Here is a 13,878-nt window from a genome sequence, read left to right as displayed (position 1 = left end):
CAGTTCAAAACACTTCTTTCCTATGGTATTAGTTCAGTCCGCTGAGTCTCTACACGAGACTCTCAAATACAGTAGCCTGTTACCTGTGTTATCGGATATTTTCTATCATGGCTTTAATTTTCTCAGTCCAGAAAACAGCTCTGTTGATTGAGTCTGCCAAGGAAGGCACTAGTTCTTTTTATTTGTTTCATTGCCTTCAGTAAGGCATCAGCTAGGAAGTGGAGATACACCTATCGTTTATAAATACACCAGTTCTACAGAATCTGTGAAGCTTCCCACCAAGTGAACTTGACGTATTGTCAGCACACAGTTCTCAGAAGTAGCTATGCCACAGCTGATATGGGTTATTCTCATTAATGATAAATTAATAGCATTTTAAAAATCTGGAAAACAGTGTCAAGATAGATAAGAACCCAACGTTGCTCTGTGTGATGTAGATTTAAAGGTAGAACGAAGATCCTTAGTTCAATGGACTTCAGACATATGTGATAACACAAAGAGTTTATATGGATGTGGAAATACCAAATAGGAAAAAACTGTTTTGAGCAAATAAAATTAAATTCAGAAGAAATCTATCATGTCTCATTCCATTAATATTTTCTCTGAGGAAATAACTATGTGAGGGGCTAATCCTCTTCTCTACACAGACAAAACTCCTTTCAAGTCAGTGAGAGTTTTGCTGGTGTTAGAACTGCCTGACTGGTATCCAAATGTATTCAGATTTACAGTTTGAAGTGTGTCATAATCTTTCCAGAAAAAATACAACACTTAGTGGTCCCAATCCAGTGAAGACATTCACATACACAGATTCTTATTTACAGCCAGAGTGATTTACAAGAGCAGAGTCTAAATCTGCCATTAAGATCGTTGACATAGACTTCCTCAAAAGCAGGCCAAGAAACATTAACATAAAACTCTTCTTATTACTGAACGTTGCTTATAGCTGTTCTGTCACTGCTCACCTCATATAGATTCAGTACAACTGCTCATGTATTCATTCCCCAATGCCAATTTTTGTGCTTTATTTCCCCTTCTGTTAAAGAGGCCTAACTGCAGTGAAGTAAATATTATTCTTCTGGTACTGGGAATATAGAATTTATATACAAATTCCGTGAGAAGCTTTTATATCTAGGCAGGCCACCAGCTTAATCAGATGATTAACTTCTGCTTGTTTTATTAAGCTTTAAGATTATTCCATTTACAGTGGCTTTTTTGGACACTGTGATGGTATACCATTGCATATGAGCTTGTGCTCTGAATAGGAATTTCAAAACAATCTAAAAATCTTTTACATAGTGTTTCCTCAATATACCAGAAAGATAGATTCCATTCTCTTAGCATTGTCAGAACAAGTAATTAATTAAAAAAAAAAAAAACCAACACACCAAAACAAACAAAACAAAACTCCCCACCACTTTACTGGAAAATAAACAGTTATTTGTTTTACTTGTCCACTAAAAATAGTTTATCATCTCATGGATACAATATGTAGTATCAGTTTTGATAAAGATACAGTAAAAGAATAATCACAATGACAGCAAATACATTCATAATTTTGAAGAAAAATTTGGCAATATTTTCAGCTAATAGCCTGGCCACATGACTGAAGAAATACCTTTCAAATAAAGTCTTCCCAAAACAAGGGAGAGAGTTTTATACATCATCCTGCTAAACGGAAGATGCTTTATGATATGTTGGGAAACTGTTTTTTTCCCTAAAGACTCAGCAACAATTGTGATGACTGGTCTTCTTTCAAAAGAAAATACCATCCTATCTACAATACCTTTGTGATAAGACCACTCCTCAAATATGGCAGACAGTTTAAATTACTCTGCCTGAGGAGACTTCAACCTTCATTTTTAACTGTTTGGCTAGTGCTATAGCCACAAGGCTGCAAGGATTTTGGAAGGGAAATCCTTGTTAGTTGTGCCTGTTGTATTATTAAATATTCACAAGGACAAAGACTGTGAGCATAGCCCTGCACCAGTTAAGACACTTATTGAACTGTATGGGCATGTAGTACAAAAGACCTGGGTTTAAATCCTCAGCCTTTTGCATTAGGAGTGCAATGAAAGCAGATGTTTTTTCCTGGATTTTAAAGCTGAACTTTCATCCCCTGCTGAAGTTAAAACAAAAACACCTTGAACATTTAAGTTAGCTCCAAGCACGTTTTAACTATAGTGTCAACATCACCTGGTATCAAGTGATGACTTAAAAATTTGAATGGCACCTGTCCCTACGAAGACAATGCACGTTCTTTCTGTTTTCTTAGCCTTTCCTGTAAATATAGGCCATATGTAAATGGTTATAATCAATGAGTTTGTTTATATGCAGTCAGGACACTAGGTATTTTATTAAAGTCATATACTCTTATTATCTTTCAGAACAAGCAGGCCTTATTAATTTCACTCCTGGTATCATATTATGCTTTTACTTTTTTAGGAGTATATTATCATAATAGACACCAAGCAGATCATTGATTCTTTGCATGAAGTCTATATTACCTGGGTAACATACTTCAGTTCTAGCCTACTGCATGCCGGTCATTCCACCAGTAACCTTCCTGGGTGCAGAATGGCCAGTTATATTGAGTTTTGTGCAATGACTTACTTTCTAGAAAGCAGTGTATAATTAAAATATAATGTAAGCTGTAACCTCTGTATTTGAAAAACTACTGTTTCACTTAAAAACCCAAACCAACTTGAGTACTTCCTTTCTCCAAAGCAAATAATTGAAAATTAAATCAGAGAAGCATGATAAGTTATACAATTAATTATTGGAAGAGCATCTGGATCTTGAAAGATTTAGCAAGCACAAGGAAATAATTGCAGTAGGATCTTCATTAGGTTTGATACATTTTGCATAACTTTTTTTTCCTATTAAATTAATCATTGCTATTTGTCACTCAACTCTTTCTGAGGTAATTCACAGAATCACAGAATCACAGAATGTTAGGGATTGGAAGGGACCTTGAAAGATCATCTAGTCCAATCCCCCTGCCGGGGCAGGATTGCCTAGACCATATCACACAGGAACACGTCCAGGCGGGTTTTGAATGTCTCCAGAGAAGGAGACTCCACAACCTCTCTGGGCAGCCTGTTCCAGTGTTCAGTCACCCTCACCGTAAAGAAGTTTTTCCTCAAATTTAAGTGGAACCTCCTGTGTTCCACTTTAACCTAACATTCATCCTGGCTCTGGTTTATAACATACCTCCATAATGCTCAGGTCAGTCACCGTGGTATTCTTGTTTCTTTCTGATGTGTCAAGGCAGAGGCATGTTTTTTTTGTACTTGTTCTCCATGGTTCTGCTGAGTTTATAAAAGATGCTGAGGACAATGAGCCAGGTCATGCCTGCTCTTTAAAATGTGCTTTGCAGAAGTTTGAAGAGAAGAGGGACAAAAAAAAATGTGCTAAGTACGGTATTTTGTACTCATTGCTGGAAGCACAGTCCGTATCACAAGCCAGTTTGTATTACAGTAGTGTTGAGCTACATGTTGAGTTTTGCTTAACACTACATTGCTAAAATGAAGGATGGTCTTTGAGTCTAAAAGTGTAGAAAGAGAGAGAGAGAACAGGAGAGGCAGGGCCACAAGTAATTTTTCTGTTGAAAGCTATATTTAATATTGCACTTGATACTTAAAAGTTTTCTGACAGCTCTACAAAGCATTCAGATCATCAGATTTAATGATTTTTGGGCACCTAAGTTAGGTATTTCAGGTTTAGGAGCCTAAATTCAATCTACATGTCCTAATTTGAAAGCTGTCATTTAAATAGGAGCTAATCAGAATTTCTGAAAAACAACTCTCTTCTTTCAAGATTCAGATATGGATTGAGATCCCCAAATTTTGAGACCTACATTCAGTTATTTTACACTAGATCACCATGTTCTTTCTTGCTTTTAGGGCTGGCTGGGGAGGGAACCAACAGTGCCCACAGCAGAACTGCAGAGGTGTTTCTCTACTCAGATCTTGGTTTTGTAAGAATGGATTAGTTTCTGTTATTTTCTTCCCCCCCTGTTTCCTTGAAGGGAAATGAGAGAGTATTTATAAGGGAACTTTAAGACATTGGGGGTTTACTGTGAAATTCTAAAACTTCTTAGAAGATACCTATCTAGGATAAAGGAAAAAAAGGACTGTTCTTTGTCAGCCTGGATATCGAATGTCATAACGTAAGAGCTTGTAACGTGAATTGTAAGCAGTGAGACAAATAGTTGCTGTTGACAGGAAGAAGTAGGGCACAATTGTTAGAGAGGGCAAGGGTTAACAGAATTAAGGAAATGTGGCACCTACAGCACTGAAGACTTTTAACATCCATTTAATATTTTTGATTAAACAAGACAGAAGGATGCTGTGTCTCAGCTATAAAATATTTTATATATAATAACTGTCATCAGTATCTTGTTGATAAAGATTTTGTTCGCAGAAAATAAATTAGAAGAAAGTTTCTAACTATCAGGAAAACAATGTTTTGAAGTAGCTCAAATTGGAATAAAGTAGTGTCACTTTTAACCCATTAAAGATGATTTTTTTTTCACTTCAGAAGAACATTACCTGATGTATTCAAGAACAAAGTTAAATACTTTAAAGATCTTCTCCTATTCTAGGTTATCTTTTTAACTAGGGAGTCAGATTGCTTGAGTTTTAGTTACTGAAAAGCTGCTCAATGGGCTCACAGAGGCGACCAGCCCATCCCTCTCACATTAAGGGATTCTTAAGGGCTCCTCCCAAACTGAAAAGGCAACTTGAACCTGTTGACTTTATAAGGCAGGCAGAATTTTTCATTGCTTAAAATTTTGGCTTGAAACTCGTATTCCAACTGCAAAATTGTGCATTAGCCATGGGAATAAGCATGAGGTATTAATCTGCTTAGATTTCAATAATTTATCCTCTGAGGCACCGAACAGTTAGCAAGTTTAGCCAAGTAGCTTGAGGGAATGTTTAAATAGAACTTTTCCACATGTTGAACAAACATTGATGACTGACAGTAAAACATAAATTAAAGTAATAAGAAAAATAATCCCAGAATCCATGCTACGACAGAGAACTTTGCAAAGGTACATGAAAACCCATTTGAAGCTAAACAAAGTAGCCCATTACCGTCAGAATTTCTTCTCTTTTCTTAGCCTTATATCCTACTGACTTACTGCATTTTTTTAAAATTTTTGCATAGCTTTGGGTTGTTTGGCCATAATTTGAGCTTCCCACTATGGAGATGTTTATCAAGTGACATCTGGATAGTTAACTACTCTGTCAAGATGGGAGTATTCCAAAATGCAATCAATAGCTATTTTTTTTGTGGTAACTTAGGGAGTTTTATTCTATATTTCCAGTCATTTGCTTTGAAACATATTTCCAAGTTCCCTCTGCATAGAATTTCTCTTTTCCCTCTCCTTGATCTTGAAAAATTAGGTCAAACTTGATTTTTAGGTCACAGTAGAGAAGTACAAAAATCAGTAAATACGTCACACTGTGCCTTATAATAACGCTTTCATTTATCCACCATCCTAATCTTTTATCAAAGAGTTGAGAAGTGATGAGCTTCATACTCACTACTTATAAAAAAAGGCACATTATTTTGGATGACAAATAATTCATCTTATCGATGTATGATAACCTGAAGACTTCAGTGATAGGTCAAAAATTTATTTTTTATTTCAAGTTCAAAACCTCAGCTTTCTAGAGCTAGAATAGCTTTTGGATGTGTTTTGCCTTCTTCTAAGAGGAATCAAAGAAGCAGTTTCCAATCACTAGGATACTTCTATAAATTACTATAGTATCATTGCAGTATCTTCAGAGCTCTGAGTACCTATTAAAAGAGTCTCTCTTCATGCAAGATTTTGTATTTGTACCCTGGTGGAGTGAGGCCTGCCAACCAAGGGATGGAATAAAGATGGCATTGCAATCCACCTGTTCCCTGAAATATTCTGACACTTTGAATGGAGTGGGGTTTATGGGAACCAGAAATTAAATCAGATAAGTTCATTTCACACTATAGTCAATAAAAAACAGAGGGAAGCTGGAAATGGAAAACAGAAACAGCTTATTTATTTTCAGTACCTCACAGACCCATGGCTAAGGCTCCTAGGTGCTGCCGCCATACTGGTACTAATGACAGAAACAGGGGGAAGGAGTACAAGAAACAAACAAAAGCTCCAAACCATAGCCCAAACTCATTTCCAGGTTCTGAGAAGGGCTTTAAAATGTAAAATTACAGGCACTTGAACCTGTCCTTTTAATTTCTCTATTCAATTATTATGCTTTCACTAGGCTCTTATGAAAGAGAAAGAAAGAAAGGCAGAACAGAGCTTAATCATGGCTGGAAAACTAGAAGAGAAGAGAGGAGGAAAGCACAGTCCCGTTTTCTTTGTGGCACCTCTTTGCTATAGAAAACTCTTACCACTTCTTTTGCGATCTTGAGAGAGGTCAGAGAAGAAGAACAAATGTGACCCCTAGAAAATAATCTCTTTCATCTCCCTTGCTCTGCTAAGGATACACTTCTTGTCTTGCAAATGGAGCCATTTGACAATCATTGCTCTCAGTGTCTGGTTAAGCTTCATCTTTGGTGCTAACAACTAGTGCACTTTTGACCTCCCTATGCTGCCATAGACATATAGTGGCAAAAAAGGTCAAGGAACAACTTTTCCACAAAGATTATAGTCTGACAAACCTTTCCCTCTGGGCAATCTCAGAACTTGGATATTGGCCTTACTGGACTTGATTTTAAGAAAATTCAAGGTTGCTTCAGTGTGAGCAAAGACAGTAATCCTTCTGCTATTGCTGTGGAGCCCCCACAAGAGTCCTCTTTTTGAGACACACTACTTTTTACACTTTCTCCAGTGTATTTACTTTCAGCTGTCTGTGCCTTTAAAAAGGGAGGGGGGCAAGAGTTTTCTGTTCTCTGCAAAAGTATGGGCTTGTCTAGCTGCGGTGAGAGCAAAGAGGCCAGTACTGTTTGAGACAGGAAAAGTAAGTGCACAGTTTTTGGAATCACTAAATTATTCAGCTGCCCAGAGTTCATATACAAGCACTAGAAATACACAGAGTATTAAATACATAAAAACATTAAAGCTTTTGTTTTTACACAAATAAAAACTAAGCCTTTCTGCATTATGTAAATACTCCTAACTCACAGATTGTGAAACAAATTAATAGTGCAATACCTATTCCATTTTTCTGTCTTAAAAAAAAAATAAAAAACTTAGTCTCACAAAATGTCCAGGAATTCAAATCCAGGCACCATTCCATCATCTAATCTGGTGGATTTATCTGAGTGATCCATTTAAAGGTCTTTTTCTGTCATTACTTTCTTTTTTTCATGTTTGTATCCTAGAATACATGGTACGCTACAAAGAAGCTGAGTCTCTGTCGTTAGCCAGTGCTGAAGGGCCATTTGTCATTTGCACTGTGCACTTAGCAACTTCAGTTGTGAAAAGGATCTAAGTTCTGCAAAATCTTGTATTGACAGCAAATCACAAATTGCTGCACAATTTAAAAAATGTAGCTAGTTAATTTATTATTTAACTGGTAGAATTTCTTGAGAACACAGGCATTTGCATTACCTTTTAAGTGTGCATTTTGCTATAGAACTCAATACTCAAATTTGAAGAACTATTAAATAAATAAAATGTAAAGATTTGGTTATGAAATAAGTTAAAAACCTTCTATTTCTAACTGGACCTTGAAGCAGATTTCTATATCCAGAATGAAATAATGAAACCCTTCCTGTCCAGTACAGTAGTAGTACGTAATATGCAGCACCACAGCTATCTTATCATGTTTAAAATGCCAGATTGTTACTTTAACAATAGTATTTACATATGATGAGTATAGTCTGGATGAAACTGCTGTAGCACAAAGAAATCACTATGCCTTTTTTAAGCATACAGTATGTAAACATGTTTAAGGATTTGGGCTAAGGAAAGATGCTGCAATTTTTTTTCAGTCATTTGCCACTTCAAACAGGTGCTGGCCCTCTGATTCTATAGGCAGATTCATGCCACTTTATTAGCACTTTAATGAGTTCAGATTAGTTGCTTCTTAGTTTCCATCTATGTAAGGGAAAAGTATTTTGCATAAGACTGGCTATTTATGGGGCCATAGTGGCATTTTTTTACGTCATAACAATACTGCCATTTTAAGTGACTATTTCCTAGTCTCATCCAGTTTCCCATACTTGTATCACCACTTATTTGTTTATTTATACATTGCTTTGCCCTAGCGAATACAAGACCTCACTATCCAACTTCCACTTTCCAACACTGCAAAGGAAGAAATACTCAGGGACCTTTTCCCCGTTTCATTCTAATCATGTCCTCTGGGCTGAGAACAGAATTTCCTGATAGGCAAAACAGACAATGAGAGTCTGTATCCTGCTTTATGGCACAGGCGTTACGAGTAAATGAAGCAGCAATAGCTCCCTCTCCAGAACCGGTATTTATGGATCCTTATGTAGGAACAGCTTGGCTTCCGTTCACTAATATTTTCACAATGAAATGACATTTAAGGACTTCAGACCTGTTTTTAAGTGTAAATGGGCATAAATGGAAGAACTGTATACTATGTAATTTTGCTTCTTTTTAAATTTGTTCTATGAGAATTGTTCATGTGTCTATTTGCAAGTAGGAGTAGAGAGGAAGTGTTAGTGAGTTGCTGTTTGTTTTCTCTTTTTAATAGCAAACAGATACTCTTTCAAAACCTAGTCTATTTTTACCTTTTGTGCAACAAAATAGTCATAAAAGAAGAAGCATTGGGGAAAATAAATGAGATGTTCATTTGAACATTTTGTTGTGAGGCCCCATTGGTAATGAAGCATAAGATAAGGACATTTTTATCCAAACTGATATTTCAGCAAATAATATTGTAAGAATGATATATTTACCAACTGAGTACATTACAGATGGAAGTATATAACTGTAGCAGTTACAATAATTCTGTTAGTAGCCCACACCTACCTTGAGAAATGTTTTTCTTGGTTGTGCAGAAGCCTCATCAAATCTTCTCTTCTCCATGTGCTGGCTCATATACATCACTTATCAAATTGTACTTTCCGAGCTCCTGACCTGTCATTTCATTCCTTCCTATTAAAGACTGTCAGCTGCTGTTCACCAGAGTGTCCGGGAAGTTCATCCCATGTTCTTAAGCCTTTGTTTTCCAGCTCAACACACATATTCAGTACTGAAAGTCAAGCTTTTCCCCAGAGGCCCATTTTTCTACAGCACCAGATCTATATGTGTTTGTTGCAGATACTAAATAACTGCAGTTCTAATACCTCTAAAAATGTCACGTCAAACCTGCTTTTTAGAAGAGCTGGATGAAATCTCAGCCCCTGTTCACAGAGGCCAGGGTTCAGCTGCAGATCTGTTTTGATGAAATCTCGGCCCCTGTTCAGAGATGCCAGTTGCAGTAGGTGAGACAGGGCAAGCCAAGAACATGGTTCTGGTAATGGCAAGAGTGACTGGAAGGATGTTCCTGAAACTGCTTTCTTTTTTATCCTTCCACAAACTTCATGAGCATATGATAAAATATAGTTATTAGAATGTAGATTTCTAAGATTAACATGGACTTTCTTCATATCTTTTTAATTTGACTAAGCTTAAGAAATACGTTCAAAGATATTTCATTAGTCTGTTTACTGTCATGATAAGGATCAGGAAAGATAAATATTATTGATCACCATTGAAAAACCACAGGAAAATGATTTTAATGTATATCATATTCTAAACGAACCACCTGAATCTTCGGATAAGGATATATAAGTTGGCTTGCAATTGAAACAATATAGTTTCTTCTAAGAAAATGTTAAAATTAAGAGCTCCAGTTGTATGCAAAATGTGGTTTCCCTCCTGGCTTATTTTAAAGACCAATAAAGTAAAAGTCCCGGTATAAAATTTTCTTGAAGCAAAAAAAAAGAGCATATGATTGCATAAAACTTTCAAAGTACAATGGAACTCTAAGAGAAATATAATTATTATTGTTGGTTTATCACCTCAAACATGTTGTTGTAAATGTCGTTATATCGGATGAGTTAGAAAACAGGTTTTCCATTTCACACTTTAATTGACAAGGTGATTCATTGTATAGAGCAGTTTAAGATGACAGTCCTCGTGGAAAGAACTGAGTTCTGCTGATGTGCTTATGATCATTCCTCCATCAAAGTATATTATTAAAGAAGGATTATTCTTCTGAAATGTTGTTACCCAACTGGCCTGAAATATGAGTGTTTTCTTTATTGAAATATAATTTATCACAGTTAACTCCTTCTAGGTAACCATGTATATGTTGCATATGGCATATGGAAAGCTGGTTACAGTTATCCACAAAATCACATTTGAGATAATTTCTTATGCTGCAGCACAATAGCTTGTCAAGTAATTGAAATAATTTGTTTCTGACATCACATCTTCATTCTCAACAGGGCAATGAAGAGGAAAGAGAAGAAACAGAGGCATTTTCTATGCTTTTTCTATGTGCCTTGTGTCTGTCAGTGGCCCATTTTTGATTGCCTCAGAGAAAGGCAGAAATCTTCCATCTTGCTTTGGCCATTTTTGCATTGGGTTTGGGAAATTTCCCCTGTTCTTTCAGTGGACAACAGTTTTCATCATGGAGACTGAAGTTTGCTCTCCACTGCCATTAGTCTGAACTCACCTGCTATCTTAGCACAGCTGCCTATTCTATATTTAGACTCCTTTACAATCCCACTAAGCTATTGGACTCAGTAATTCCTTGTAGAAATGAAATTCCACAGATTAATTATATGTCATCCAAAGGAGTACAGTGTCTCCTTCCATCATGTCTAAATTCACTACCAATCCATTTCCATGAGTGACTTGGTGTTATGTGGCTGGGAGAAGAAGAAAGACAGATTTGTCTTAACCAAACCATTCATTATTTTGAATACTATCAGGTCTGTTGTGTTACAAAATGCCATCAAATAGTTATAGATATATCCTATAGGTGTAACTCAGCTTTCCCTCTCCCCCTCCCTCCATTCTTCCGTCCCTTTCCCTTCCTCCTTCCTTTCTTTCCTTTCTTTCCTTTCCTTCTTTTCTTTTCTTTTCTTTTCTTTTCTTTTCTTTTCTTTTCTTTTCTTTTCTTTTCTTTTCTTTTCTTTTCTTTTCTTTTCTTTTCTTTTCTTTTCTTTTCTTTTCTTTTCTTTTCTCTTCTCTTCTCTTCTCTTCTCTTCTCTTCTCTTCTCTTCTCTTCTCTTCTCTTTTCTTTTCTTTTCTTTTCTTTTCTTTTCTTTTCTTTTCTTTTCTTTTCTTCTTCTACACTTGTCTAATATGATGACCTTTACATTTCCGGATGATGTTCTACATATGAAAATCTAGTATGTAGGTTATATGGCTAAGGTGCTGATATACTTACTGCCTTTGTCTTTCCCTCTTACTGTGGTTGTAAAAGTGGTGAGTAGCACAAAAATATGTACACAGAGATTACAATTTAACTTTACTCACAATTGACGGCCAAAGAACTCACACATAGATACCCCTCCCTCTCCAAGAAGAAACCTCCTTTTCAACACCCTATGTTTAATGCAATCAAATGTTAATTAACTGACAATGGTACATCTGATTGATATGCTTGGCATACTGAACAGCAGATTCAGAAAAATGAGTATTCGTGAATAGCATCACTTTACAGTTTGCAATAACAAGTCTAGCAATAGAGAGAAATCTGTTTCAATACAGTGTACGCTCCTATCATTCTACGAATATTTTAATGAGAGCTAGTTCCCATCAACTATCCTTGAAGCTCCACCTCCTCCTCAGCTTCTCTCTTCTTGTTCAGTCATCAGCCAGCATGACATTTGCAGATCCAAATCCTCCCTCCAGCTTACCCGGCACAGCTGCAGCATTACATACCTACCAGCCACCTTCTCTTTACTCCAAGCCCCTGTTGTTCTGCCTGTCACTTGCCCACCTTTCAGAACATTACCTGTAAATTGCCTGTTACAAACATAAATTGCAAACCCTTCCTTTAGTTGCTGAATTGTGCAAGAAGAAAAGGTACAGGTAGAGAACTGTTCAACTCAGAAGACCAGAGGGTAAGAGATGCAGGAATATGTAAAATGAGCAGCAACAGGTTTGAGAAACATTTATGTTCTTATTTAAGGCAAACTCCCCTTACAGGGGAAGCTTTCTTTAGTAGTCATATTAATAGTGGAAAATAGAGAACTGTGTGCATGAAAAGTTTTTAAAGACTTTGCCTCCACAAAATATGGTCAAAAGCATCACTGATCATCTGGGCTGGCACAGATTCTCAGCAACCCAACAGAGCTGTGAGGTGTTTTGTTTTTTTTTTTTAATTTGTGCCACAATTTTAACCATTGAAAAGACATTTCCATAATCTTTTCAGCACTTTGAAAAGCCCTACTTTGAGGTAAGTAAAGCAAAAAATATAGAGAGACATAGATCTGTCTGGCATCAGTATGTCAGGATAAATAATGATCAGTTAATAGAACTATCATAATCCCACAAAGCTTAGAGTATTCTTGATTAAACTACTGGCAGGGGATCACCAGGATTTACAGAAAGATTGCTTTTTTGTTTTCTTTTCCGTTTATAATTTTTTGTCTGCCAGTGTGTACTATTTAAAATCTGCTTGCTACAACTTCATTTGTTGCAGCTTCATTTTCAAGCTTAGAGGTAGATGTTGCTCAGCCCAAATTCGGTCCTGAAGAAACAACAAAACCCATGCCCTCTAAAAGCAATTCTGGGATCAGACTTTTGATTCAAGAGCTACAGAGCAGAAGTTCAGGTATATATGTAGGTATACAGTAGACTGTATGAAAAATTGCCATACCACCTCACCTGAGGGCACGTTATTTCCAGTAGCATTTTTCTCTCCCTAAAAAAAAAAAAAGGATAGTTTTGGGGTAGATGGTTGATGCTCAGTATCAGTCTTCCAGATGTTTTTTTTTCATTCTGCAAATGAAATGCATCAAGAATGGTTTGTGTTTTTCCACTATTGCTTGAAATCTTGTCAAATATGTTCCCCTTTCCCTGTCACTCATGTTTCTTTGGAAAACGCTACAAATGGATCCTTGCTGCATTTAAAACATCCTCACAGTAATTCTAAGAAAGAGAAAAATCTTTTTGAAATTGCATGTGTTTTTAAAAATTATTTTCACTTCCATTTGCAAACCCAGAATGTCACAGAGATGACGTCAATATAAAGCAGAGGTAAAACCCTTTACATGTCTAACTGTTCTTTTCCATACCATATTCTTTAAGTATGATGTAATTCTCTACTTCTTGTATTTTTAATTATTAGTTTGACAATAACTACAATATCCCAGTAATATTTGTACACTGAAATTACTGGTTTATACAATTCTAACTTCACTTTTAACTTAGCTTATTTCCCCACTCCGCAGAAATAAAGTAATACTACTTGCTGTCGCATAGGAAATTCAATTTTTAAAGCACTGAAGCACTTAGAATTCATCCAGTGCACAGACCTAAGTGATGCCAAGTTCATTTATGATCTAGTCCTTAAAAATATTTCTAAAATCAGGGATGAACATGCATTTACTAGGCAAACAGTAGTCACATGAAAAATGTAGGCGATCCAGGTTAGGAGAAAAGGTATAAAAGAGAGCGTGAGTCTGAAAAATTAGAAGCACAGCACGGAAGGCAATAGATCAGATGTCATTTGTTGGCCAAAATCCCTCTCAAAGTGATACTTTTATTAGGAATAAGTTTGTAGGAACTTGTCAATGAAGGAGATTGACTTGGCTAAGGATGTGACATCCCCGTTAATCCTCTCGAGCCAAGTATGAGTACGGTCTGGCCTAAACATTAATAACCCCTTTTCTGTGCACTGCAGCACAGGAACCTTTACAACATTGTTCCTGATTTCTTCAAGCCAAAAAGAAAAA

This window comes from Nyctibius grandis, chromosome 4 (assembly GCF_013368605.1).
Source record: "Nyctibius grandis isolate bNycGra1 chromosome 4, bNycGra1.pri, whole genome shotgun sequence".
In the NCBI taxonomy this organism is placed as follows: Eukaryota; Metazoa; Chordata; class Aves; order Nyctibiiformes; family Nyctibiidae; genus Nyctibius; species Nyctibius grandis.
The sequence above is the reverse complement of the archived record's forward strand: the minus strand, read 5'-3'. Positions refer to the sequence as shown.